This window comes from Meles meles, chromosome 7, assembly GCF_922984935.1.
Source record: "Meles meles chromosome 7, mMelMel3.1 paternal haplotype, whole genome shotgun sequence".
Taxonomy (NCBI): domain Eukaryota; kingdom Metazoa; phylum Chordata; class Mammalia; order Carnivora; family Mustelidae; genus Meles; species Meles meles.
In genome coordinates, this window is record NC_060072.1 from 78663627 (window position 1) to 78691448 (window position 27822).

The 27822-nt window shown below is 53.8% G+C and overlaps 5 long non-coding RNA genes across 5 annotated transcripts; all 5 read left to right on the forward strand.

The window, feature by feature from the left end:
• Window positions 1-838: 838 nt before the first annotated feature.
• Window positions 839-3465, forward strand: LOC123945992. Its single transcript, XR_006819560.1, has 3 exons — window positions 839-934; window positions 3046-3081; window positions 3378-3465. It is a non-coding gene; the product is annotated as an uncharacterized LOC123945992 (long non-coding RNA).
• A 3400-nt stretch (window positions 3466-6865) lies between these two features.
• On the forward strand, window positions 6866-9492 carry LOC123945979. The gene is made up of 3 exons (XR_006819548.1): window positions 6866-6961; window positions 9073-9108; window positions 9405-9492. It is a non-coding gene; the product is annotated as an uncharacterized LOC123945979 (long non-coding RNA).
• A 3398-nt stretch (window positions 9493-12890) lies between these two features.
• LOC123945978 lies at window positions 12891-15517 on the forward strand. Its single transcript, XR_006819547.1, has 3 exons — window positions 12891-12986; window positions 15098-15133; window positions 15430-15517. It is a non-coding gene; the product is annotated as an uncharacterized LOC123945978 (long non-coding RNA).
• Window positions 15518-18929: 3412 nt separating this feature from the next.
• On the forward strand, window positions 18930-21556 carry LOC123945987. The gene is made up of 3 exons (XR_006819555.1): window positions 18930-19025; window positions 21137-21172; window positions 21469-21556. It is a non-coding gene; the product is annotated as an uncharacterized LOC123945987 (long non-coding RNA).
• Window positions 21557-24969: 3413 nt separating this feature from the next.
• Window positions 24970-27596, forward strand: LOC123945982. The gene is made up of 3 exons (XR_006819551.1): window positions 24970-25065; window positions 27177-27212; window positions 27509-27596. It is a non-coding gene; the product is annotated as an uncharacterized LOC123945982 (long non-coding RNA).
• The last annotated feature ends 226 nt before the right edge of the window (window positions 27597-27822 follow it).

Below are 27822 nucleotides of genomic sequence, written 5' to 3' on the forward strand. Positions count from 1 at the left end.
AGGTTCGTATATTATGTCAAAACTTCTTGTGGGCCAAGAAAAAAATAAAGAAGAGAAATAGTCTAAGACTGAAGGTTATGTGGAACTTTGGGTTGTTGAGTTAGAATTTGTATGAGAGTATGGCTTTGGAGAAAACCCGGCAAACAAGGAATTGAAGGAGCTTTGCCTATGGATTTCAAACATTGTCCCCAAAGACTTAAATCTCACTTGGTTTGGACCAGATCAGAGGGATGGTCTTAAGTAGGGGGTCGCCTTTGTCTTTCCTCCATCTCACCTCACATGAATATCATCTCTCTGACAGAACTCGGTAACTTCACCCGCCACATGTAAAATAAATAAATAAATAAATAAATAAATAAATAAATAAATGAAGAGGTGGCCTAGGATAAGAGAAAAAGGTGCCTCTGTCTGAGGATATATTTTGGTCTCGTAGGTGTTTTAAGTGGAAGGGTACCATGAGCTCCGTCCTGTCATTTCATCATTGTTCCTAGCTTCCCTGAGGGGTATCGTGATGGGGGCGAAGGTTCCATTTCTTTGGAGGCAACGTCGTGGAGACCGATAGAGGAAGACCTAGCCTGACCCAGTTTGAGATGTGGAAAGCATGAGTGTGGCAAGGAAAGCAGCAACCACCCCAAGAAGGAAGTAGCAAGGAGGATAACAAAAAGTGGAGGAAAGTTATATTAGAACAAAATCTTAGGGCAGTCTGGACGGAAAGTCGCTAGAAGAAAGTCGCTTCCCTTTTCTCTGGGGGGAACTGGCGGGAGAGGTACATTCCCCTTTGGGAGTCAAGGGCAAGTGTGTTTGAAATGACAAGTTCATTCTCCGGTTTTCTCAGGTGTTGCTGGACGTCCAGTTTCCACGACCGTCAATGCTGGCAGCCTAGGCAGCCCTGGAGTGGGCCCCGCCTTCACCACCGGCCATGGCCCCATACCAGGTAAAGCCAGTTCCCAACAACGGAGCCCTTGGACGCCTAAGCACCTGGTTTCAGGCGGTGCTGCTCAGTACAATAGCGTCCAGACTAACAGACATCTGGCCGGTTACCTCGACTGGTGATAGCACGTACCCCCGTTTTCAGCAGGTTTTTCCGTCTTTTGTGCTTGCTCTTGATGCTGTGGTCGTTGCGGTCGTACTCTTGACCCTGAAGAGAAAGGCCCAAGGGACACAGGCTTCAGAGGAGGCGAGACCAAGAAGCGATTGAAAGGCCATGTCTTCCATAGCGTCCCTGTCCCAGTCGTCCTGGATTTCACGCCAGGACCCCTTGGAGAGTCTTGGATAGGAGGGGTGCCAAGGGAGCTGATGGCGTTGGGATGAACTTCAGTAACATGTCAAAAGGAGCGATTGCCCTGGTCGATGGCACTTCTTTGATGTCCATGACATCAACTTTCAAATGATGCCTGAAGCTAAACGATGGGACTCAAATCCCATTGAGAGCGTGGCCAATGGGCGTCTTGCCTCCCAGAAGGAAGCAAGCAATGAAAGGTCTCAGGAGAGGTAGAGACCAGATTAGAACCGCGAAAGCCCTTCTGGCCTCCTCTGGCACGGCTCCACAGTGGTGGGATCTGTGCGATAGGGCATGCATCTGTGAGAACCCGATGACGGCGTGCTGGTCCTTGTGCACCCTGGACGGCACTGGTGGTACCGTGGGTTTCAAGAACAGAAACGTGAGGGCCGTTGCGCAGGTAGAGCTGATTTGGAGTCAAAGCCAACAGTCGTGTGTTCACGCTGCCCCGTCGGGAGCGAGGCAGTAACTTGAAACGGCAGTCCAGTTTCCTCTGCTCGCGGTCCCGCCTGCCCGTTGCCTCGCTCAGCTGGTCCACGTGTGCCACCTAATAGCTGCAGTCGTCCTACGTAGCTCACCTTCCTCGAAGCCAGAGCTGTTCAAAGAGTGGTTCCCAGACCAACAGCATCTCCCCTCTCCAGGGAACTTTGCAGAAATGCCAGTGTCGCGGCCCCCGTGCCTAGAATCCGACACTGTGCTAGAGGAGCCCAGCAAATGGTGGGAAGAAGCAGTCGAAGGCCGCGAAGCCTGTCACACTTGGGACCATTTGCAGGCTTTCGCCGGGTCCGGTCCCCCCGACAAACCCTCAGTCGGGAACCCACCACAGGGGACTTCCCCAAATTCAGCTTGCCACCCTGTCTCTCCACTCCTTAAAAGCCCTCAGGAGTTCCGGTCGCTTTCGGCAGGAACCAAAAGTCCGTCCCGGACCACGAGGCATCCTCTCTTTAGTACACCCAGGGGGACTTGCCTTTGTGTGTTGATCTGTGGACCCACGGCCCAATGATGTTTAGCTACCTTTGTGTTGGCCTCGCAGATGTCCTGCCGTCAGATTTAGGGGGCAGATACTTCTGGGCAGAACGTGGCCAGCACATGAGCCTTTGGTAGGGGAAAAGATGGAATCTGCAGCAGCCCAACATCCGCAACTTGTTGTGCTTCGAGTTAGACTCGGGAATTTGCTGAAGGGCGAGGGGACTGAGCGTTTAGTGTCTAGGTTCCCAAATCGGGGCCAGCGTTCTTGGGGCACGATGACAGGGGCATCAGCTAGACCTTGAGGCAGGCAGGCGGTCGTAGGGAGAGGGGCTTGGAGCAGGGCCCCTCAGGGTTTGGTCCACAGAGGAGTGCCACCCGGAAGCTTTCGCTCCTGGTCCATGCTACGCTACGAGGGGAGTAGCAATTTGACGCGGGGCTTTTCCCTCTGTTGAGGAAAAGCTGATGGTTTCTTTGGGTTTGCTGTGTCAGGTGTCCTTTCTGGACGTGTACGGCCCTTTCCCAAAGAGAGCCTCCCCCTAGGGCCAATTGGAAACCGTCGAACATGGCTCCCTTAGCACACGTGCCCTGGGGAACAGCGTGAGAGTCGAAAGTCCAGGGTGAGGCTGGCAGGGTTCGGCTCCTGGATCTGCGGCCCACTACCTGGGTGACACGGAGCAGGCCCCTGAGCCCCGACTGCACAGCGGGAGCCCTCATCGCGCCTGCCGGGGAGGGCTTCTGTCAGAGCAAATGCACTGATTTCTGCCCAGGGTAATGTGGAGTGTGCTGTCTCTTTTCAGGAGGAACCGGCAGCCTGACTGCAGCCACCAGAGGAGGTAAAGAACACAGCACGCCCATGGAGCCTAGCCCAGGAGCGCCAAGCGCAGGGAAATCAGACAAGTCAGGATTGGCCCTTGAGCACCTATGTGGTGGCATTGAACGTGACACAGGGCGAACTCACGATTGAGCTGTGGGTGGTGTGGGACGGATAGTAGCTATGTAGCTGCAGACACCCTAGGAGTCCTTGAAAGCTGCTGGGGTGTGGGAAGCCTGACTTCGGTCCTGTCCGGGAAGAGGGATATGCAGAATCCTGCCCGTCTCGAAGTAACACGTTTCCCCGTTGTTGTGTCAGGGACCGCAGAAGGTACAGAGGGCTTCACAACAGCCGCAGGGAGTGAGAAGACAGGTGGAGGTTCAGCTGGCCCAGGCACAACCTTGGGAGACAGCGCAGGTATGGAAATAGAAGGTGGAAAGCATCTTCTTCCTGACGGGCGGGAAGCTGCCGGTGGCTTCTGAGGGAGGGGTTCCTAGTCAGTTGGTAGTGCCCGTCCTCTTGTCCTGGTTTGTGTGGGCTTCTTCTGGGCAGTGTTTCTCGGGCCTCCGCGCAGACGTGATGGATAGCGGAGCGGCGTGTGGTCTGAATCGCCAGATTCCTGCCTCTGGACCGCTGAGCCTGAGTCTGGATGGGCATGGGGTCATACTTTGCCCGTCTGGCTCCAAGTGAGAGCTGAGGCCAGACAGGAACACGTGCGTGAGGCTGTTCCACGAGCCACTGTACGGCAAGTGCTTTGAAAGCAGAGGGCAACCCCGTGTGTTGTGCTCCACCAAAGCTCCTGGTAGAGAGTTGGTGTCAGTTTGGAGTGGGAGCAGGGGATGGCCATGCGGTGAGACCCCTGGAGTCCCAAGCACTGAAAGGCAGGTGGGAGTGAGTTGAGAATGTCTTTCCGAGGCCAAGGCTTGTGTAAGTCACAGGGGGATTTCTGGGACATAACGATGTGAGGTCTTCAAGTGCATTTCGCCTCTTCTCCAAAAGTCAGAGTCTCAGAAGGGCACAGCGAGAGGTTCTGTAGGAATTCTGTGGGCAGCGGGAGTTTATTCTAAGAGAGCATCCGTGACTGAAGGGAAGGAAGTGCATCAGGGTAGGTATGCTGTCGAGGCTGAAAACGAAGGAAGTGGAATCCCTTCTGTTCTCCTTCCCAGCTGTCCGACCCTCGCGGAAGGCTTCGCACGCCTCCGCCATCAGTTTTCTCCTTCGTGGAGGGGGAAGGACATACCCTTCCCTTATGGGACCTGCGCACAGACGCCCTGTGCTAGTGCCGCCTAGTGTGAGACCCAGGAAGTACACAGTCAAAGGCCCTCTATGGCCACTAACCTTTGGAGGGAGCATCATCCACTGTGGACATGAGTTTCGATTTTAGCCAAGGAGCTGGAGGCTTTCGAGGAAGCGGAAGCACAGTACTTCCTAGGTTAAAATCACCTTTCGGGGGTATTTTTCTCCGGGGTGTGGTATCTTGCCCACAGGGCAAGCTCTGCGGTCCGAAATCTCATGTGTGTTAGGGAGCACGTCAGGGATCCTCCTGAAGCTGCCCTTGCAGGCATTTCTATTGAAGAACACGAGAACGTGCACAGCAAGAATGGCCAAATAGTGTCGGTTTCCGTACAAACGAAAGGGATCCTTCAAGGGATCCTGACACCATCGTGGTAGCTAGAAAATTAATTGGACTCCAATGTGTGACGGGTTTCGAGAGACTTGAGGGCCCAGATTCAAGATGGGTCCCTGCGATCCCCATCTCCAAAACACCAAACAGAAAGAGAGAGAGAGAGTGAGAGAGAGAGAAAAGGGGAGCCCGTTGCCTCGTTATCCCCATCCATCATCAGGAAAGCCCTCGACGTGTGTTTTCCCACTGATACGCTCCAGACATTTGCAGTGTGTCCTCTACCATCTGTGGTGAGGCACCGTGTTCCCCTTCACCCTGTGTGGATCAGAGCCCGTTTCGATGGGGCCATTTTGCAGAAGAGTTGATTGTGTCCCACGGGATCATGCTGCCTTGATTGAAGGGTTGTTGTGTCCAATTGGAAGGAGCTCAGAGGAGAATCAGTGAAATGCCCCAAAGGTGAACTTTCTCCTGGGAAATGGAATCTGCACCGAAATGGTCGGGAGGATCAGGGCCTATCCTGCTGCATCCTTGTCCTCTTGAGAGTCTCTTGGGTTCAGGGTCAAAGAGTCTTTCTCCTTGACCCTCACATGCCGATGAGCAAGACGTGTCCATTCCACGTCCTGTGAGCTTGTGATCAGTGGGAGAAGATGCGATGTGTATTGGTCTGTTGGTGGAGTGTGCCTGGCCCGGCCTGGGCAGGTCTTGTCAATTAAAGCTTGACACTACCTTTGAGAATGCTCACATCCACCTTCTCTGACACTCCTTAACACATGTATCCTAGAGATGGTGTGAAGCATTCGAAGAAGGACACGGTAGTACTGGCGTGATGTTCTCTTCTCTGGTTCTCTGGTCTCAAGTACGACGTTTCCATCACTAGGAAGCCTGGGTGCTACAAAAACGACAAGAGGCGGTTCATGATGCGCAGGGGCGGCATTGCCTGAAAATGCCCTATGAGTTTCGGTCCGAGGGACTGGATGACTTGGATTTCTGTCCCAGCCTTGTCAGTGACCAGAGCCATCTTGCAGAAATCCCTTCTTTTTCCTGAGGCCAATTCTGTTCTCTCGTTTGTTTTGTTTTGTTGTTGTTTTGTTTAGTTTGGTTTTTGTTTTGTTGTTTTCCCTTTGTGGGGACGGAGCAAGAGGGGCAGAGGGAGAGGGGCAGGGAGCATCGGAAACAGTCTCCACACCCAGCTCGGAGCCCAACCCCGGGTTTCATCCCAGAACCCTGAGATCATGAGCAGAGCCTTAACACAGAGGCTTCACCGACTGAGTCCCCAAGTGGCTCCTCATTTCTTTCTGTCTTTTCAGGAACAGCTCGAGGTCCCCAGACTGAACGTTCCACTACAGGTTCGTATATTATGTCAAAACTTCTTGTGGGCCAAGAAAAAAATAAAGAAGAGAAATAGTCTAAGACTGAAGGTTATGTGGAACTTTGGGTTGTTGAGTTAGAATTTGTATGAGAGTATGGCTTTGGAGAAAACCCGGCAAACAAGGAATTGAAGGAGCTTTGCCTATGGATTTCAAACATTGTCCCCAAAGACTTAAATCTCACTTGGTTTGGACCGGATCAGAGGGATGGTCTTAAGTAGGGGGTCGCCTTTGTCTTTCCTCCATCTCACCTCACATGAATATCATCTCTCTGACAGAACTCGGTAACTTCACCCGCCACATGTAAAATAAATAAATAAATAAATAAATAAATAAATAAATAAATGAAGAGGTGGCCTAGGATAAGAGAAAAAGGTGCCTCTGTCTGAGGATATATTTTGGTCTCGTAGGTGTTTTAAGTGGAAGGGTACCATGAGCTCCGTCCTGTCATTTCATCATTGTTCCTAGCTTCCCTGAGGGGTATCGTGATGGGGGCGAAGGTTCCATTTCTTTGGAGGCAACGTCGTGGAGACCGATAGAGGAAGACCTAGCCTGACCCAGTTTGAGATGTGGAAAGCATGAGTGTGGCAAGGAAAGCAGCAACCACCCCAAGAAGGAAGTAGCAAGGAGGATAACAAAAAGTGGAGGAAAGTTATATTAGAACAAAATCTTAGGGCAGTCTGGACGGAAAGTCGCTAGAAGAAAGTCGCTTCCCTTTTCTCTGGGGGGAACTGGCGGGAGAGGTACATTCCCCTTTGGGAGTCAAGGGCAAGTGTGTTTGAAATGACAAGTTCATTCTCCGGTTTTCTCAGGTGTTGCTGGACGTCCAGTTTCCACGACCGTCAATGCTGGCAGCCTAGGCAGCCCTGGAGTGGGCCCCGCCTTCACCACCGGCCATGGCCCCATACCAGGTAAAGCCAGTTCCCAACAACGGAGCCCTTGGACGCCTAAGCACCTGGTTTCAGGCGGTGCTGCTCAGTACAATAGCGTCCAGACTAACAGACATCTGGCCGGTTACCTCGACTGGTGATAGCACGTACCCCCGTTTTCAGCAGGTTTTTCCGTCTTTTGTGCTTGCTCTTGATGCTGTGGTCGTTGCGGTCGTTCTCTTGACCCTGAAGAGAAAGGCCCAAGGGACACAGGCTTCAGAGGAGGCGAGACCAAGAAGCGATTGAAAGGCCATGTCTTCCATAGCGTCCCTGTCCCAGTCGTCCTGGATTTCACGCCAGGACCCCTTGGAGAGTCTTGGATAGGAGGGGTGCCAAGGGAGCTGATGGCGTTGGGATGAACTTCAGTAACATGTCAAAAGGAGCGATTGCCCTGGTCGATGGCACTTCTTTGATGTCCATGACATCAACTTTCAAATGATGCCTGAAGCTAAACGATGGGACTCAAATCCCATTGAGAGCGTGGCCAATGGGCGTCTTGCCTCCCAGAAGGAAGCAAGCAATGAAAGGTCTCAGGAGAGGTAGAGACCAGATTAGAACCGCGAAAGCCCTTCTGGCCTCCTCTGGCACGGCTCCACAGTGGTGGGATCTGTGCGATAGGGCATGCATCTGTGAGAACCCGATGACGGCGTGCTGGTCCTTGTGCGCCCTGGACGGCACTGGTGGTACCGTGGGTTTCAAGAACAGAAACGTGAGGGCCGTTGCGCAGGTAGAGCTGATTTGGAGTCAAAGCCAACAGTCGTGTGTTCACGCTGCCCCGTCGGGAGCGAGGCAGTAACTTGAAACGGCAGTCCAGTTTCCTCTGCTCGCGGTCCCGCCTGCCCGTGGCCTCGCTCAGCTGGTCCACGTGTGCCACCTAATAGCTGCAGTCGTCCTACGTAGCTCACCTTCCTCGAAGCCAGAGCTGTTCAAAGAGTGGTTCCCAGACCAACAGCATCTCCCCTCTCCAGGGAACTTTGCAGAAATGCCAGTGTCGCGGCCCCCGTGCCTAGAATCCGACACTGTGCTAGAGGAGCCCAGCAAATGGTGGGAAGAAGCAGTCGAAGGCCGCGAAGCCTGTCACACTTGGGACCATTTGCAGGCTTTCGCCGGGTCCGGTCCCCCCGACAAACCCTCAGTCGGGAACCCACCACAGGGGACTTCCCCAAATTCAGCTTGCCACCCTGTCTCTCCACTCCTTAAAAGCCCTCAGGAGTTCCGGTCGCTTTCGGCAGGAACCAAAAGTCCGTCCCGGACCACGAGGCATCCTCTCTTTAGTACACCCAGGGGGACTTGCCTTTGTGTGTTGATCTGTGGACCCACGGCCCAATGATGTTTAGCTACCTTTGTGTTGGCCTCGCAGATGTCCTGCCGTCAGATTTAGGGGGCAGATACTTCTGGGCAGAACGTGGCCAGCACATGAGCCTTTGGTAGGGGAAAAGATGGAATCTGCAGCAGCCCAACATCCGCAACTTGTTGTGCTTCGAGTTAGACTCGGGAATTTGCTGAAGGGCGAGGGGACTGAGCGTTTAGTGTCTAGGTTCCCAAATCGGGGCCAGCGTTCTTGGGGCACGATGACAGGGGCATCAGCTAGGCCTTGAGGCAGGCAGGCGGTCGTAGGGAGAGGGGCTTGGAGCAGGGCCCCTCAGGGTTTGGTCCACAGAGGAGTGCCACCCGGAAGCTTTCGCTCCTGGTCCATGCTACGCTACGAGGGGAGTAGCAATTTGACGCGGGGCTTTTCCCTCTGTTGAGGAAAAGCTGATGGTTTCTTTGGGTTTGCTGTGTCAGATGTCCTTTCTGGACGTGTACGGCCCTTTCCCAAAGAGAGCCTCCCCCTAGGGCCGATTGGAAACCGTCGAACATGGCTCCCTTAGCACACGTGCCCTGGGGAACAGCGTGAGAGTCGAAAGTCCAGGGTGAGGCTGGCAGGGTTCGGCTCCTGGATCTGCGGCCCACTACCTGGGTGACACGGAGCAGGCCCCTGAGCCCCGACTGCACAGCGGGAGCCCTCATCGCGCCTGCCGGGGAGGGCTTCTGTCAGAGCAAATGCACTGATTTCTGCCCAGGGTAATGTGGAGTGTGCTGTCTCTTTTCAGGAGGAACCGGCAGCCTGACTGCAGCCACCAGAGGAGGTAAAGAACACAGCACGCCCATGGAGCCTAGCCCAGGAGCGCCAAGCGCAGGGAAATCAGACAAGTCAGGATTGGCCCTTGAGCACCTATGTGGTGGCATTGAACGTGACACAGGGCGAACTCACGATTGAGCTGTGGGTGGTGTGGGACGGATAGTAGCTATGTAGCTGCAGACACCCTAGGAGTCCTTGAAAGCTGCTGGGGTGTGGGAAGCCTGACTTCGGTCCTGTCCGGGAAGAGGGATATGCAGAATCCTGCCCGTCTCGAAGTAACACGTTTCCCCGTTGTTGTGTCAGGGACCGCAGAAGGTACAGAGGGCTTCACAACAGCCGCAGGGAGTGAGAAGACAGGTGGAGGTTCAGCTGGCCCAGGCACAACCTTGGGAGACAGCGCAGGTATGGAAATAGAAGGTGGAAAGCATCTTCTTCCTGACGGGCGGGAAGCTGCCGGTGGCTTCTGAGGGCGGGGTTCCTAGTCAGTTGGTAGTGCCCGTCCTCTTGTCCTGGTTTGTGTGGGCTTCTTCTGGGCAGTGTTTCTCGGGCCTCCGCGCAGACGTGATGGATAGCGGAGCGGCGTGTGGTCTGAATCGCCAGATTCCTGCCTCTGGACCGCTGAGCCTGAGTCTGGATGGGCATGGGGTCATACTTTGCCCGTCTGGCTCCAAGTGAGAGCTGAGGCCAGACAGGAACACGTGCGTGAGGCTGTTCCACGAGCCACTGTACGGCAAGTGCTTTGAAAGCAGAGGGCAACCCCGTGTGTTGTGCTCCACCAAAGCTCCTGGTAGAGAGTTGGTGTCAGTTTGGAGTGGGAGCAGGGGATGGCCATGCGGTGAGACCCCTGGAGTCCCAAGCACTGAAAGGCAGGTGGGAGTGAGTTGAGAATGTCTTTCCGAGGCCAAGGCTTGTGTAAGTCACAGGGGGATTTCTGGGACATAACGATGTGAGGTCTTCAAGTGCATTTCGCCTCTTCTCCAAAAGTCAGAGTCTCAGAAGGGCACAGCGAGAGGTTCTGTAGGAATTCTGTGGGCAGCGGGAGTTTATTCTAAGAGAGCATCCGTGACTGAAGGGAAGGAAGTGCATCAGGGTAGGTATGCTGTCGAGGCTGAAAACGAAGGAAGTGGAATCCCTTCTGTTCTCCTTCCCAGCTGTCCGACCCTCGCGGAAGGCTTCGCACGCCTCCGCCATCTCGTGGAGGGGGAAGGACATACCCTTCCCTTATGGGACCTGCGCACAGACGCCCTGTGCTAGTGCCGCCTAGTGTGAGACCCAGGAAGTACACAGTCAAAGGCCCTCTATGGCCACTAACCTTTGGAGGGAGCATCATCCACTGTGGACATGAGTTTCGATTTTAGCCAAGGAGCTGGAGGCTTTCGAGGAAGCGGAAGCACAGTACTTCCTAGGTTAAAATCACCTTTCGGGGGTATTTTTCTCCGGGGTGTGGTATCTTGCCCACAGGGCAAGCTCTGCGGTCCGAAATCTCATGTGTGTTAGGGAGCACGTCAGGGATCCTCCTGAAGCTGCCCTTGCAGGCATTTCTATTGAAGAACACGAGAACGGGCACAGCAAGAATGGCCAAATAGTGTCGGTTTCCGTACAAACGAAAGGGATCCTTCAAGGGATCCTGACGCCATCGTGGTAGCTAGAAAATTAATTGGACTCCAATGTGTGACGGGTTTCGAGAGACTTGAGGGCCCAGATTCAAGATGGGTCCCTGCGATCCCCATCTCCAAAACACCAAACAGAAAGAGAGAGAGAGAGTGAGAGAGAGAGAAAAGGGGAGCCCGTTGCCTCGTTATCCCCATCCATCATCAGGAAAGCCCTCGACGTGTGTTTTCCCACTGATACGCTCCAGACATTTGCAGTGTGTCCTCTACCATCTGTGGTGAGGCACCGTGTTCCCCTTCACCCTGTGTGGATCAGAGCCCGTTTCGATGGGGCCATTTTGCAGAAGAGTTGATTGTGTCCCACGGGATCATGCTGCCTTGATTGAAGGGTTGTTGTGTCCAATTGGAAGGAGCTCAGAGGAGAATCAGTGAAATGCCCCAAAGGTGAACTTTCTCCTGGGAAATGGAATCTGCACCGAAATGGTCGGGAGGATCAGGGCCTATCCTGCTGCATCCTTGTCCTCTTGAGAGTCTCTTGGGTTCAGGGTCAAAGAGTCTTTCTCCTTGACCCTCACATGCCGATGAGCAAGACGTGTCCATTCCACGTCCTGTGAGCTTGTGATCAGTGGGAGAAGATGCGATGTGTATTGGTCTGTTGGTGGAGTGTGCCTGGCCCGGCCTGGGCAGGTCTTGTCAATTAAAGCTTGACACTACCTTTGAGAATGCTCACATCCACCTTCTCTGACACTCCTTAACACATGTATCCTAGAGATGGTGTGAAGCATTCGAAGAAGGACACGGTAGTACTGGCGTGATGTTCTCTTCTCTGGTTCTCTGGTCTCAAGTACGACGTTTCCATCACTAGGAAGCCTGGGTGCTACAAAAACGACAAGAGGCGGTTCATGATGCGCAGGGGCGGCATTGCCTGAAAATGCCCTATGAGTTTCGGTCCGAGGGACTGGATGACTTGGATTTCTGTCCCAGCCTTGTCAGTGACCAGAGCCATCTTGCAGAAATCCCTTCTTTTTCCTGAGGCCAATTCTGTTCTCTCGTTTGTTTTTTTGTTGTTGTTGTTTTGTTTAGTTTGGTTTTTGTTTTGTTGTTTTCCCTTTGTGGGGACGGAGCAAGAGGGGCAGAGGGAGAGGGGCAGGGAGCATCGGAAACAGTCTCCACACCCAGCTCGGAGCCCAACCCCGGGTTTCATCCCAGAACCCTGAGATCATGAGCAGAGCCTTAACACAGAGGCTTCACCGACTGAGTCCCCAAGTGGCTCCTCATTTCTTTCTGTCTTTTCAGGAACAGCTCGAGGTCCCCAGACTGAACGTTCCACTACAGGTTCGTATATTATGTCAAAACTTCTTGTGGGCCAAGAAAAAAATAAAGAAGAGAAATAGTCTAAGACTGAAGGTTATGTGGAACTTTGGGTTGTTGAGTTAGAATTTGTATGAGAGTATGGCTTTGGAGAAAACCCGGCAAACAAGGAATTGAAGGAGCTTTGCCTATGGATTTCAAACGTTCTCCCCAAAGACTTAAATCTCACTTGGTTTGGACCGGATCAGAGGGATGGTCTTAAGTAGGGGGTCGCCTTTGTCTTTCCTCCATCTCACCTCACATGAATATCATCTCTCTGACAGAACTCGGTAACTTCACCCGCCACATGTAAAATAAATAAATAAATAAATAAATAAATGAATGAATGAATGAATGAATGAAGAGGTGGCCTAGGATAAGAGAAAAAGGTGCCTCTGTCTGAGGATATATTTTGGTCTCGTAGGTGTTTTAAGTGGAAGGGTACCATGAGCTCCGTCCTGTCATTTCATCATTGTTCCTAGCTTCCCTGAGGGGTATCGTGATGGGGGCGAAGGTTCCATTTCTTTGGAGGCAACGTCATGGAGACCGATAGAGGAAGACCTAGCCTGACCCAGTTTGAGATGTGGAAAGCATGAGTGTGGCAAGGAAAGCAGCAACCACCCCAAGAAGGAAGTAGCAAGGAGGATAACAAAAAGTGGAGGAAAGTTATATTAGAACAAAATCTTAGGGCAGTCTGGACGGAAAGTCGCTAGAAGAAAGTCGCTTCCCTTTTCTCTGGGGGGAACTGGCGGGAGAGGTACATTCCCCTTTGGGAGTCAAGGGCAAGTGTGTTTGAAATGACAAGTTCATTCTCCGGTTTTCTCAGGTGTTGCTGGACGTCCAGTTTCCACGACCGTCAATGCTGGCAGCCTAGGCAGCCCTGGAGTGGGCCCCGCCTTCACCACCGGCCATGGCCCCATACCAGGTAAAGCCAGTTCCCAACAACGGAGCCCTTGGACGCCTAAGCACCTGGTTTCAGGCGGTGCTGCTCAGTACAATAGCGTCCAGACTAACAGACATCTGGCCGGTTACCTCGACTGGTGATAGCACGTACCCCCGTTTTCAGCAGGTTTTTCCGTCTTTTGTGCTTGCTCTTGATGCTGTGGTCGTTGCGGTCGTTCTCTTGACCCTGAAGAGAAAGGCCCAAGGGACACAGGCTTCAGAGGAGGCGAGACCAAGAAGCGATTGAAAGGCCATGTCTTCCATAGCGTCCCTGTCCCAGTCGTCCTGGATTTCACGCCAGGACCCCTTGGAGAGTCTTGGATAGGAGGGGTGCCAAGGGAGCTGATGGCGTTGGGATGAACTTCAGTAACATGTCAAAAGGAGCGATTGCCCTGGTCGATGGCACTTCTTTGATGTCCATGACATCAACTTTCAAATGATGCCTGAAGCTAAACGATGGGACTCAAATCCCATTGAGAGCGTGGCCAATGGGCGTCTTGCCTCCCAGAAGGAAGCAAGCAATGAAAGGTCTCAGGAGAGGTAGAGACCAGATTAGAACCGCGAAAGCCCTTCTGGCCTCCTCTGGCACGGCTCCACAGTGGTGGGATCTGTGCGATAGGGCATGCATCTGTGAGAACCCGATGACGGCGTGCTGGTCCTTGTGCGCCCTGGACGGCACTGGTGGTACCGTGGGTTTCAAGAACAGAAACGTGAGGGCCGTTGCGCAGGTAGAGCTGATTTGGAGTCAAAGCCAACAGTCGTGTGTTCACGCTGCCCCGTCGGGAGCGAGGCAGTAACTTGAAACGGCAGTCCAGTTTCCTCTGCTCGCGGTCCCGCCTGCCCGTGGCCTCGCTCAGCTGGTCCACGTGTGCCACCTAATAGCTGCAGTCGTCCTACGTAGCTCACCTTCCTCGAAGCCAGAGCTGTTCAAAGAGTGGTTCCCAGACCAACAGCATCTCCCCTCTCCAGGGAACTTTGCAGAAATGCCAGTGTCGCGGCCCCCGTGCCTAGAATCCGACACTGTGCTAGAGGAGCCCAGCAAATGGTGGGAAGAAGCAGTCGAAGGCCGCGAAGCCTGTCACACTTGGGACCATTTGCAGGCTTTCGCCGGGTCCGGTCCCCCCGACAAACCCTCAGTCGGGAACCCACCACAGGGGACTTCCCCAAATTCAGCTTGCCACCCTGTCTCTCCACTCCTTAAAAGCCCTCAGGAGTTCCGGTCGCTTTCGGCAGGAACCAAAAGTCCGTCCCGGACCACGAGGCATCCTCTCTTTAGTACACCCAGGGGGACTTGCCTTTGTGTGTTGATCTGTGGACCCACGGCCCAATGATGTTTAGCTACCTTTGTGTTGGCCTCGCAGATGTCCTGCCGTCAGATTTAGGGGGCAGATACTTCTGGGCAGAACGTGGCCAGCACATGAGCCTTTGGTAGGGGAAAAGATGGAATCTGCAGCAGCCCAACATCCGCAACTTGTTGTGCTTCGAGTTAGACTCGGGAATTTGCTGAAGGGCGAGGGGACTGAGCGTTTAGTGTCTAGGTTCCCAAATCGGGGCCAGCGTTCTTGGGGCACGATGACAGGGGCATCAGCTAGGCCTTGAGGCAGGCAGGCGGTCGTAGGGAGAGGGGCTTGGAGCAGGGCCCCTCAGGGTTTGGTCCACAGAGGAGTGCCACCCGGAAGCTTTCGCTCCTGGTCCATGCTACGCTACGAGGGGAGTAGCAATTTGACGCGGGGCTTTTCCCTCTGTTGAGGAAAAGCTGATGGTTTCTTTGGGTTTGCTGTGTCAGATGTCCTTTCTGGACGTGTACGGCCCTTTCCCAAAGAGAGCCTCCCCCTAGGGCCGATTGGAAACCGTCGAACATGGCTCCCTTAGCACACGTGCCCTGGGGAACAGCGTGAGAGTCGAAAGTCCAGGGTGAGGCTGGCAGGGTTCGGCTCCTGGATCTGCGGCCCACTACCTGGGTGACACGGAGCAGGCCCCTGAGCCCCGACTGCACAGCGGGAGCCCTCATCGCGCCTGCCGGGGAGGGCTTCTGTCAGAGCAAATGCACTGATTTCTGCCCAGGGTAATGTGGAGTGTGCTGTCTCTTTTCAGGAGGAACCGGCAGCCTGACTGCAGCCACCAGAGGAGGTAAAGAACACAGCACGCCCATGGAGCCTAGCCCAGGAGCGCCAAGCGCAGGGAAATCAGACAAGTCAGGATTGGCCCTTGAGCACCTATGTGGTGGCATTGAACGTGACACAGGGCGAACTCACGATTGAGCTGTGGGTGGTGTGGGACGGATAGTAGCTATGTAGCTGCAGACACCCTAGGAGTCCTTGAAAGCTGCTGGGGTGTGGGAAGCCTGACTTCGGTCCTGTCCGGGAAGAGGGATATGCAGAATCCTGCCCGTCTCGAAGTAACACGTTTCCCCGTTGTTGTGTCAGGGACCGCAGAAGGTACAGAGGGCTTCACAACAGCCGCAGGGAGTGAGAAGACAGGTGGAGGTTCAGCTGGCCCAGGCACAACCTTGGGAGACAGCGCAGGTATGGAAATAGAAGGTGGAAAGCATCTTCTTCCTGACGGGCGGGAAGCTGCCGGTGGCTTCTGAGGGAGGGGTTCCTAGTCAGTTGGTAGTGCCCGTCCTCTTGTCCTGGTTTGTGTGGGCTTCTTCTGGGCAGTGTTTCTCGGGCCTCCGCGCAGACGTGATGGATAGCGGAGCGGCGTGTGGTCTGAATCGCCAGATTCCTGCCTCTGGACCGCTGAGCCTGAGTCTGGATGGGCATGGGGTCATACTTTGCCCGTCTGGCTCCAAGTGAGAGCTGAGGCCAGACAGGAACACGTGCGTGAGGCTGTTCCACGAGCCACTGTACGGCAAGTGCTTTGAAAGCAGAGGGCAACCCCGTGTGTTGTGCTCCACCAAAGCTCCTGGTAGAGAGTTGGTGTCGGTTTGGAGTGGGAGCAGGGGATGGCCATGCGGTGAGACCCCTGGAGTCCCAAGCACTGAAAGGCAGGTGGGAGTGAGTTGAGAATGTCTTTCCGAGGCCAAGGCTTGTGTAAGTCACAGGGGGATTTCTGGGACATAACGATGTGAGGTCTTCAAGTGCATTTCGCCTCTTCTCCAAAAGTCAGAGTCTCAGAAGGGCACAGCGAGAGGTTCTGTAGGAATTCTGTGGGCAGCGGGAGTTTATTCTAAGAGCATCCGTGACTGAAGGGAAGGAAGTGCATCAGGGTAGGTATGCTGTCGAGGCTGAAAACGAAGGAAGTGGAATCCCTTCTGTTCTCCTTCCCAGCTGTCCGACCCTCGCGGAAGGCTTCGCACGCCTCCGCCATCAGTTTTCTCCTTCGTGGAGGGGGAAGGACATACCCTTCCCTTATGGGACCTGCGCACAGACGCCCTGTGCTAGTGCCGCCTAGTGTGAGACCCAGGAAGTACACAGTCAAAGGCCCTCTATGGCCACTAACCTTTGGAGGGAGCATCATCCACTGTGGACATGAGTTTCGATTTTAGCCAAGGAGCTGGAGGCTTTCGAGGAAGCGGAAGCACAGTACTTCCTAGGTTAAAATCACCTTTCGGGGGTATTTTTCTCCGGGGTGTGGTATCTTGCCCACAGGGCAAGCTCTGCGGTCCGAAATCTCATGTGTGTTAGGGAGCACGTCAGGGATCCTCCTGAAGCTGCCCTTGCAGGCATTTCTATTGAAGAACACGAGAACGTGCACAGCAAGAATGGCCAAATAGTGTCGGTTTCCGTACAAACGAAAGGGATCCTTCAAGGGATCCTGACGCCATCGTGGTAGCTAGAAAATTAATTGGACTCCAATGTGTGACGGGTTTCGAGAGACTTGAGGGCCCAGATTCAAGATGGGTCCCTGCGATCCCCATCTCCAAAACACCAAACAGAAAGAGAGAGAGAGAGAGAGAGAGAGAGAAAAGGGGAGCCCGTTGCCTCGTTATCCCCATCCATCATCAGGAAAGCCCTCGACGTGTGTTTTCCCACTGATACGCTCCAGACATTTGCAGTGTGTCCTCTACCATCTGTGGTGAGGCACCGTGTTCCCCTTCACCCTGTGTGGATCAGAGCCCGTTTCGATGGGGCCATTTTGCAGAAGAGTTGATTGTGTCCCACGGGATCATGCTGCCTTGATTGAAGGGTTGTTGTGTCCAATTGGAAGGAGCTCAGAGGAGAATCAGTGAAATGCCCCAAAGGTGAACTTTCTCCTGGGAAATGGAATCTGCACCGAAATGGTCGGGAGGATCAGGGCCTATCCTGCTGCATCCTTGTCCTCTTGAGAGTCTCTTGGGTTCAGGGTCAAAGAGTCTTTCTCCTTGACCCTCACATGCCGATGAGCAAGACGTGTCCATTCCACGTCCTGTGAGCTTGTGATCAGTGGGAGAAGATGCGATGTGTATTGGTCTGTTGCTGGAGTGTGCCTGGCCCGGCCTGGGCAGGTCTTGTCAATTAAAGCTTGACACTACCTTTGAGAATGCTCACATCCACCTTCTCTGACACTCCTTAACACATGTATCCTAGAGATGGTGTGAAGCATTCGAAGAAGGACACGGTAGTACTGGCGTGATGTTCTCTTCTCTGGTTCTCTGGTCTCAAGTACGACGTTTCCATCACTAGGAAGCCTGGGTGCTACAAAAACGACAAGAGGCGGTTCATGATGCGCAGGGGCGGCATTGCCTGAAAATGCCCTATGAGTTTCGGTCCGAGGGACTGGATGACTTGGATTTCTGTCCCAGCCTTGTCAGTGACCAGAGCCATCTTGCAGAAATCCCTTCTTTTTCCTGAGGCCAATTCTGTTCTCTCGTTTGTTTTTTTGTTGTTGTTGTTTTGTTTAGTTTGGTTTTTGTTTTGTTGTTTTCCCTTTGTGGGGACGGAGCAAGAGGGGCAGAGGGAGAGGGGCAGGGAGCATCGGAAACAGTCTCCACACCCAGCTCGGAGCCCAACCCCGGGTTTCATCCCAGAACCCTGAGATCATGAGCAGAGCCTTAACACAGAGGCTTCACCGACTGAGTCCCCAAGTGGCTCCTCATTTCTTTCTGTCTTTTCAGGAACAGCTCGAGGTCCCCAGACTGAACGTTCCACTACAGGTTAGTATATTATGTCAAAACTTCTTGTGGGCCAAGAAAAAAATAAAGAAGAGAAATAGTCTAAGACTGAAGGTTATGTGGAACTTTGGGTTGTTGAGTTAGAATTTGTATGAGAGTATGGCTTTGGAGAAAACCCGGCAAACAAGGAATTGAAGGAGCTTTGCCTATGGATTTCAAACGTTCTCCCCAAAGACTTAAATCTCACTTGGTTTGGACCAGATCAGAGGGACGGTCTTAAGTAGGGGGTCGCCTTTGTCTTTCCTCCATCTCACCTCACATGAATATCATCTCTCTGACAGAACTCGGTAACTTCACCCGCCACATGTAAAATAAATAACTTAAATAAATAAATAAATAAATAAATAAATAAATAAATAAATGAAGAGGTGGCCTAGGATAAGAGAAAAAGGTGCCTCTGTCTGAGGATATATTTTGGTCTCGTAGGTGTTTTAAGTGGAAGGGTACCATGAGCTCCGTCCTGTCATTTCATCATTGTTCCTAGCTTCCCTGAGGGGTATCGTGATGGGGGCGAAGGTTCCATTTCTTTGGAGGCAACGTCATGGAGACCGATAGAGGAAGACCTAGCCTGACCCAGTTTGAGATGTGGAAAGCATGAGTGTGGCAAGGAAAGCAGCAACCACCCCAAGAAGGAAGTAGCAAGGAGGATAACAAAAAGTGGAGGAAAGTTATATTAGAACAAAATCTTAGGGCAGTCTGGACGGAAAGTCGCTAGAAGAAAGTCGCTTCCCTTTTCTCTGGGGGGAACTGGCGGGAGAGGTACATTCCCCTTTGGGAGTCAAGGGCAAGTGTGTTTGAAATGACAAGTTCATTCTCCGGTTTTCTCAGGTGTTGCTGGACGTCCAGTTTCCACGACCGTCAATGCTGGCAGCCTAGGCAGCCCTGGAGTGGGCCCCGCCTTCACCACCGGCCATGGCCCCATACCAGGTAAAGCCAGTTCCCAACAACGGAGCCCTTGGACGCCTAAGCACCTGGTTTCAGGCGGTGCTGCTCAGTACAATAGCGTCCAGACTAACAGACATCTGGCCGGTTACCTCGACTGGTGATAGCACGTACCCCCGTTTTCAGCAGGTTTTTCCGTCTTTTGTGCTTGCTCTTGATGCTGTGGTCGTTGCGGTCGTTCTCTTGACCCTGAAGAGAAAGGCCCAAGGGACACAGGCTTCAGAGGAGGCGAGACCAAGAAGCGATTGAAAGGCCATGTCTTCCATAGCGTCCCTGTCCCAGTCGTCCTGGATTTCACGCCAGGACCCCTTGGAGAGTCTTGGATAGGAGGGGTGCCAAGGGAGCTGATGGCGTTGGGATGAACTTCAGTAACATGTCAAAAGGAGCGATTGCCCTGGTCGATGGCACTTCTTTGATGTCCATGACATCAACTTTCAAATGATGCCTGAAGCTAAACGATGGGACTCAAATCCCATTGAGAGCGTGGCCAATGGGCGTCTTGCCTCCCAGAAGGAAGCAAGCAATGAAAGGTCTCAGGAGAGGTAGAGACCAGATTAGAACCGCGAAAGCCCTTCTGGCCTCCTCTGGCACGGCTCCACAGTGGTGGGATCTGTGCGATAGGGCATGCATCTGTGAGAACCCGATGACGGCGTGCTGGTCCTTGTGCGCCCTGGACGGCACTGGTGGTACCGTGGGTTTCAAGAACAGAAACGTGAGGGCCGTTGCGCAGGTAGAGCTGATTTGGAGTCAAAGCCAACAGTCGTGTGTTCACGCTGCCCCGTCGGGAGTGAGGCAGTAACTTGAAACGGCAGTCCAGTTTCCTCCGCTCGTGGTCCCGCCTGCCCGTGGCCTCGCTCAGCTGGTCCACGTGTGCCACCTAATAGCTGCAGTCATCCTACGTAGCTCACCTTCCTCGAAGCCAGAGCTGTTCAAAGAGTGGTTCCCAGACCAACAGCATCTCCCCTCTCCAGGGAACTTTGCAGAAATGCCAGTGTCGCGGCCCCCGTGCCTAGAATCCGACACTGTGCTAGAGGAGCCCAGCAAATGGTGGGAAGAAGCAGTCGAAGGCCGCGAAGCCTGTCACACTTGGGACCATTTGCAGGCTTTCGCCGGGTCCGGTCCCCCCGACAAACCCTCAGTCGGGAACCCACCACAGGGGACTTCCCCAAATTCAGCTTGCCACCCTGTCTCTCCACTCCTTAAAAGCCCTCAGGAGTTCCGGTCGCTTTCGGCAGGAACCAAAAGTCCGTCCCGGACCACGAGGCATCCTCTCTTTAGTACACCCAGGGGGACTTGCCTTTGTGTGTTGATCTGTGGACCCACGGCCCAATGATGTTTAGCTACCTTTGTGTTGGCCTCGCAGATGTCCTGCCGTCAGATTTAGGGGGCAGATACTTCTGGGCAGAACGTGGCCAGCACATGAGCCTTTGGTAGGGGAAAAGATGGAATCTGCAGCAGCCCAACATCCGCAACTTGTTGTGCTTCGAGTTAGACTCGGGAATTTGCTGAAGGGCGAGGGGACTGAGCGTTTAGTGTCTAGGTTCCCAAATCGGGGCCAGCGTTCTTGGGGCACGATGACAGGGGCATCAGCTAGGCCTTGAGGCAGGCAGGCGGTCGTAGGGAGAGGGGCTTGGAGCAGGGCCCCTCAGGGTTTGGTCCACAGAGGAGTGCCACCCGGAAGCTTTCGCTCCTGGTCCATGCTACGCTACGAGGGGAGTAGCAATTTGACGCGGGGCTTTTCCCTCTGTTGAGGAAAAGCTGATGGTTTCTTTGGGTTTGCTGTGTCAGATGTCCTTTCTGGACGTGTACGGCCCTTTCCCAAAGAGAGCCTCCCCCTAGGGCCGATTGGAAACCGTCGAACATGGCTCCCTTAGCACACGTGCCCTGGGGAACAGCGTGAGAGTCGAAAGTCCAGGGTGAGGCTGGCAGGGTTCGGCTCCTGGATCTGCGGCCCACTACCTGGGTGACACGGAGCAGGCCCCTGAGCCCCGACTGCACAGCGGGAGCCCTCATCGCGCCTGCCGGGGAGGGCTTCTGTCAGAGCAAATGCACTGATTTCTGCCCAGGGTAATGTGGAGTGTGCTGTCTCTTTTCAGGAGGAACCGGCAGCCTGACTGCAGCCACCAGAGGAGGTAAAGAACACAGCACGCCCATGGAGCCTAGCCCAGGAGCGCCAAGCGCAGGGAAATCAGACAAGTCAGGATTGGCCCTTGAGCACCTATGTGGTGGCATTGAACGTGACACAGGGCGAACTCACGATTGAGCTGTGGGTGGTGTGGGACGGATAGTAGCTATGTAGCTGCAGACACCCTAGGAGTCCTTGAAAGCTGCTGGGGTGTGGGAAGCCTGACTTCGGTCCTGTCCGGGAAGAGGGATATGCAGAATCCTGCCCGTCTCGAAGTAACACGTTTCCCCGTTGTTGTGTCAGGGACCGCAGAAGGTACAGAGGGCTTCACAACAGCCGCAGGGAGTGAGAAGACAGGTGGAGGTTCAGCTGGCCCAGGCACAACCTTGGGAGACAGCGCAGGTATGGAAATAGAAGGTGGAAAGCATCTTCTTCCTGACGGGCGGGAAGCTGCCGGTGGCTTCTGAGGGAGGGGTTCCTAGTCAGTTGGTAGTGCCCGTCCTCTTGTCCTGGTTTGTGTGGGCTTCTTCTGGGCAGTGTTTCTCGGGCCTCCGCGCAGACGTGATGGATAGCGGAGCGGCGTGTGGTCTGAATCGCCAGATTCCTGCCTCTGGACCGCTGAGCCTGAGTCTGGATGGGCATGGGGTCATACTTTGCCCGTCTGGCTCCAAGTGAGAGCTGAGGCCAGACAGGAACACGTGCGTGAGGCTGTTCCACGAGCCACTGTACGGCATGTGCTTTGAAAGCAGAGGGCAACCCCGTGTGTTGTGCTCCACCAAAGCTCCTGGTAGAGAGTTGGTGTCGGTTTGGAGTGGGAGCAGGGGATGGCCATGCGGTGAGAACCCTGGAGTCCCAAGCACTGAAAGGCAGGTGGGAGTGAGTTGAGAATGTCTTTCCGAGGCCAAGGCTTGTGTAAGTCACAGGGGGATTTCTGGGACATAACGATGTGAGGTCTTCAAGTGCATTTCGCCTCTTCTCCAAAAATCAGAGTCTCAGAAGGGCACAGCGAGAGGTTCTGTAGGAATTCTGTGGGCAGCGGGAGTTTATTCTAAGAGAGCATCTGTGACTGAAGGGAAGGAAGTGCATCAGGGTAGGTATGCTGTCGAGGCTGAAAACGAAGGAAGTGGAATCCCTTCTGTTCTCCTTCCCAGCTGTCCGACCCTCGCGGAAGGCTTCGCACGCCTCCGCCATCAGTTTTCTCCTTCGTGGAGGGGGAAGGACATACCCTTCCCTTATGGGACCTGCGCACAGACGCCCTGTGCTAGTGCCGCCTAGTGTGAGACCCAGGAAGTACACAGTCAAAGGCCCTCTATGGCCACTAACCTTTGGAGGGAGCATCATCCACTGTGGACATGAGTTTCGATTTTAGCCAAGGAGCTGGAGGCTTTCGAGGAAGCGGAAGCACAGTACTTCCTAGGTTAAAATCACCTTTCGGGGGTATTTTTCTCCGGGGTGTGGTATCTTGCCCACAGGGCAAGCTCTGCGGTCCGAAATCTCATGTGTGTTAGGGAGCACGTCAGGGATCCTCCTGAAGCTGCCCTTGCAGGCATTTCTATTGAAGAACACGAGAACGTGCACAGCAAGAATGGCCAAATAGTGTCGGTTTCCGTACAAACGAAAGGGATCCTTCAAGGGATCCTGACGCCATCGTGGTAGCTAGAAAATTAATTGGACTCCAATGTGTGACGGGTTTCGAGAGACTTGAGGGCCCAGATTCAAGATGGGTCCCTGCGATCCCCATCTCCAAAACAACAAACAGAAAGAGAGAGAGAGAGTGAGAGAGAGAGAAAAGGGGAGCCCGTTGCCTCGTTATCCCCATCCATCATCAGGAAAGCCCTAGACGTGTGTTTTCCCACTGATACGCTCCAGACATTTGCAGTGTGTCCTCTACCATCTGTGGTGAGGCACCGTGTTCCCCTTCACCCTGTGTGGATCAGAGCCCGTTTCGATGGGGCCATTTTGCAGAAGAGTTGATTGTGTCCCACGGGATCATGCTGCCTTGATTGAAGGGTTGTTGTGTCCAATTGGAAGGAGCTCAGAGGAGAATCAGTGAAATGCCCCAAAGGTGAACTTTCTCCTGGGAAATGGAATCTGCACCGAAATGGTCGGGAGGATCAGGGCCTATCCTGCTGCATCCTTGTCCTCTTGAGAGTCTCTTGGGTTCAGGGTCAAAGAGTCTTTCTCCTTGACCCTCACATGCCGATGAGCAAGACGTGTCCATTCCACGTCCTGTGAGCTTGTGATCAGTGGGAGAAGATGCGATGTGTATTGGTCTGTTGCTGGAGTGTGCCTGGCCCGGCCTGGGCAGGTCTTGTCAATTAAAGCTTGACACTACCTTTGAGAATGCTCACATCCACCTTCTCTGACACTCCTTAACACATGTATCCTAGAGATGGTGTGAAGCATTCGAAGAAGGACACGGTAGTACTGGCGTGATGTTCTCTTCTCTGGTTCTCTGGTCTCAAGTACGACGTTTCCATCACTAGGAAGCCTGGGTGCTACAAAAACGACAAGAGGCGGTTCATGATGCGCAGGGGCGGCATTGCCTGAAAATGCCCTATGAGTTTCGGTCCGAGGGACTGGATGACTTGGATTTCTGTCCCAGCCTTGTCAGTGACCAGAGCCATCTTGCAGAAATCCCTTCTTTTTCCTGAGGCCAATTCTGTTCTCTCGTTTGTTTTGTTTTGTTGTTGTTTTGTTTAGTTTGGTTTTTGTTTTGTTGTTTTCCCTTTGTGGGGACGGAGCAAGAGGGGCAGAGGGAGAGGGGCAGGGAGCATCGGAAACAGTCTCCACACCCAGCTCGGAGCCCAACCCCGGGTTTCATCCCAGAACCCTGAGATCATGAGCAGAGCCTTAACACAGAGGCTTCACCGACTGAGTCCCCAAGTGGCTCCTCATTTCTTTCTGTCTTTTCAGGAACAGCTCGAGGTCCCCAGACTGAACGTTCCACTACAGGTTAGTATATTATGTCAAAACTTCTTGTGGGCCAAGAAAAAAATAAAGAAGAGAAATAGTCTAAGACTGAAGGTTATGTGGAACTTTGGGTTGTTGAGTTAGAATTTGTATGAGAGTATGGCTTTGGAGAAAACCCGGCAAACAAGGAATTGAAGGAGCTTTGCCTATGGATTTCAAACGTTCTCCCCAAAGACTTAAATCTCACTTGGTTTGGACCAGATCAGAGGGACGGTCTTAAGTAGGGGGTCGCCTTTGTCTTTCCTCCATCTCACCTCACATGAATATCATCTCTCTGACAGAACTCGGTAACTTCACCCGCCACATGTAAAATAAATAACTTAAATAAATAAATAAATAAATAAATAAATAAATAAATAAATGAAGAGGTGGCCTAGGATAAGAGAAAAAGGTGCCTCTGTCTGAGGATATATTTTGGTCTCGTAGGTGTTTTAAGTGGAAGGGTACCATGAGCTCCGTCCTGTCATTTCATCATTGTTCCTAGCTTCCCTGAGGGGTATCGTGATGGGGGCGAAGGTTCCATTTCTTTGGAGGCAACGTCATGGAGACCGATAGAGGAAGACCTAGCCTGACCCAGTTTGAGATGTGGAAAGCATGAGTGTGGCAAGGAAAGCAGCAACCACCCCAAGAAGGAAGTAGCAAGGAGGATAACAAAAAGTGGAGGAAAGTTATATTAGAACAAAATCTTAGGGCAGTCTGGACGGAAAGTCGCTAGAAGAAAGTCGCTTCCCTTTTCTCTGGGGGGAACTGGCGGGAGAGGTACATTCCCCTTTGGGAGTCAAGGGCAAGTGTGTTTGAAATGACAAGTTCATTCTCCGGTTTTCTCAGGTGTTGCTGGACGTCCAGTTTCCACGACCGTCAATGCTGGCAGCCTAGGCAGCCCTGGAGTGGGCCCCGCCTTCACCACCGGCCATGGCCCCATACCAGGTAAAGCCAGTTCCCAACAACGGAGCCCTTGGACGCCTAAGCACCTGGTTTCAGGCGGTGCTGCTCAGTACAATAGCGTCCAGACTAACAGACATCTGGCCGGTTACCTCGACTGGTGATAGCACGTACCCCCGTTTTCAGCAGGTTTTTCCGTCTTTTGTGCTTGCTCTTGATGCTGTGGTCGTTGCGGTCGTTCTCTTGACCCTGAAGAGAAAGGCCCAAGGGACACAGGCTTCAGAGGAGGCGAGACCAAGAAGCGATTGAAAGGCCATGTCTTCCATAGCGTCCCTGTCCCAGTCGTCCTGGATTTCACGCCAGGACCCCTTGGAGAGTCTTGGATAGGAGGGGTGCCAAGGGAGCTGATGGCGTTGGGATGAACTTCAGTAACATGTCAAAAGGAGCGATTGCCCTGGTCGATGGCACTTCTTTGATGTCCATGACATCAACTTTCAAATGATGCCTGAAGCTAAACGATGGGACTCAAATCCCATTGAGAGCGTGGCCAATGGGCGTCTTGCCTCCCAGAAGGAAGCAAGCAATGAAAGGTCTCAGGAGAGGTAGAGACCAGATTAGAACCGCGAAAGCCCTTCTGGCCTCCTCTGGCACGGCTCCACAGTGGTGGGATCTGTGCGATAGGGCATGCATCTGTGAGAACCCGATGACGGCGTGCTGGTCCTTGTGCGCCCTGGACGGCACTGGTGGTACCGTGGGTTTCAAGAACAGAAACGTGAGGGCCGTTGCGCAGGTAGAGCTGATTTGGAGTCAAAGCCAACAGTCGTGTGTTCACGCTGCCCCGTCGGGAGCGAGGCAGTAACTTGAAACGGCAGTCCAGTTTACTCCGCTCGTGGTCCCGCCTGCCCGTGGCCTCGCTCAGCTGGTCCACGTGTGCCACCTAATAGCTGCAGTCGTCCTACGTAGCTCACCTTCCTCGAAGCCAGAGCTGTTCAAAGAGTGGTTCCCAGACCAACAGCATCTCCCCTCTCCAGGGAACTTTGCAGAAATGCCAGTGTCGCGGCCCCCGTGCCTAGAATCCGACACTGTGCTAGAGGAGCCCAGCAAATGGTGGGAAGAAGCAGTCGAAGGCCGCGAAGCCTGTCACACTTGGGACCATTTGCAGGCTTTCGCCGGGTCCGGTCCCCCCGACAAACCCTCAGTCGGGAACCCACCACAGGGGACTTCCCCAAATTCAGCTTGCCACCCTGTCTCTCCACTCCTTAAAAGCCCTCAGGAGTTCCGGTCGCTTTCGGCAGGAACCAAAAGTCCGTCCCGGACCACGAGGCATCCTCTCTTTAGTACACGCAGGGGGACTTGCCTTTGTGTGTTGATCTGTGGACCCACGGCCCAATGATGTTTAGCTACCTTTGTGTTGGCCTCGCAGATGTCCTGCCGTCAGATTTAGGGGGCAGATACTTCTGGGCAGAACGTGGCCAGCACATGAGCCTTTGGTAGGGGAAAAGATGGAATCTGCAGCAGCCCAACATCCGCAACTTGTTGTGCTTCGAGTTAGACTCGGGAATTTGCTGAAGGGCGAGGGGACTGAGCGTTTAGTGTCTAGGTTCCCAAATCGGGGCCAGCGTTCTTGGGGCACGATGACAGGGGCATCAGCTAGGCCTTGAGGCAGGCAGGCGGTCGTAGGGAGAGGGGCTTGGAGCAGGGCCCCTCAGGGTTTGGTCCACAGAGGAGTGCCACCCGGAAGCTTTCGCTCCTGGTCCATGCTACGCTACGAGGGGAGTAGCAATTTGACGCGGGGCTTTTCCCTCTGTTGAGGAAAAGCTGATGGTTTCTTTGGGTTTGCTGTGTCAGATGTCCTTTCTGGACGTGTACGGCCCTTTCCCAAAGAGAGCCTCCCCCTAGGGCCGATTGGAAACCGTCGAACATGGCTCCCTTAGCACACGTGCCCTGGGGAACAGCGTGAGAGTCGAAAGTCCAGGGTGAGGCTGGCAGGGTTCGGCTCCTGGATCTGCGGCCCACTACCTGGGTGACACGGAGCAGGCCCCTGAGCCCCGACTGCACAGCGGGAGCCCTCATCGCGCCTGCCGGGGAGGGCTTCTGTCGGAGCAAATGCACTGATTTCTGCCCAGGGTAATGTGGAGTGTGCTGTCTCTTTTCAGGAGGAACCGGCAGCCTGACTGCAGCCACCAGAGGAGGTAAAGAACACAGCACGCCCATGGAGCCTAGCCCAGGAGCGCCAAGCGCAGGGAAATCAGACAAGTCAGGATTGGCCCTTGAGCACCTATGTGGTGGCATTGAACGTGACACAGGGCGAACTCACGATTGAGCTGTGGGTGGTGTGGGACGGATAGTAGCTATGTAGCTGCAGACACCCTAGGAGTCCTTGAAAGCTGCTGGGGTGTGGGAAGCCTGACTTCGGTCCTGTCCGGGAAGAGGGATATGCAGAATCCTGCCCGTCTCGAAGTAACACGTTTCCCCGTTGTTGTGTCAGGGACCGCAGAAGGTACAGAGGGCTTCACAACAGCCGCAGGGAGTGAGAAGACAGGTGGAGGTTCAGCTGGCCCAGGCACAACCTTGGGAGACAGCGCAGGTATGGAAATAGAAGGTGGAAAGCATCTTCTTCCTGACGGGCGGGAAGCTGCCGGTGGCTTCTGAGGGAGGGGTTCCTAGTCAGTTGGTAGTGCCCGTCCTCTTGTCCTGGTTTGTGTGGGCTTCTTCTGGGCAGTGTTTCTCGGGCCTCCGCGCAGACGTGATGGATAGCGGAGCGGCGTGTGGTCTGAATCGCCAGATTCCTGCCTCTGGACC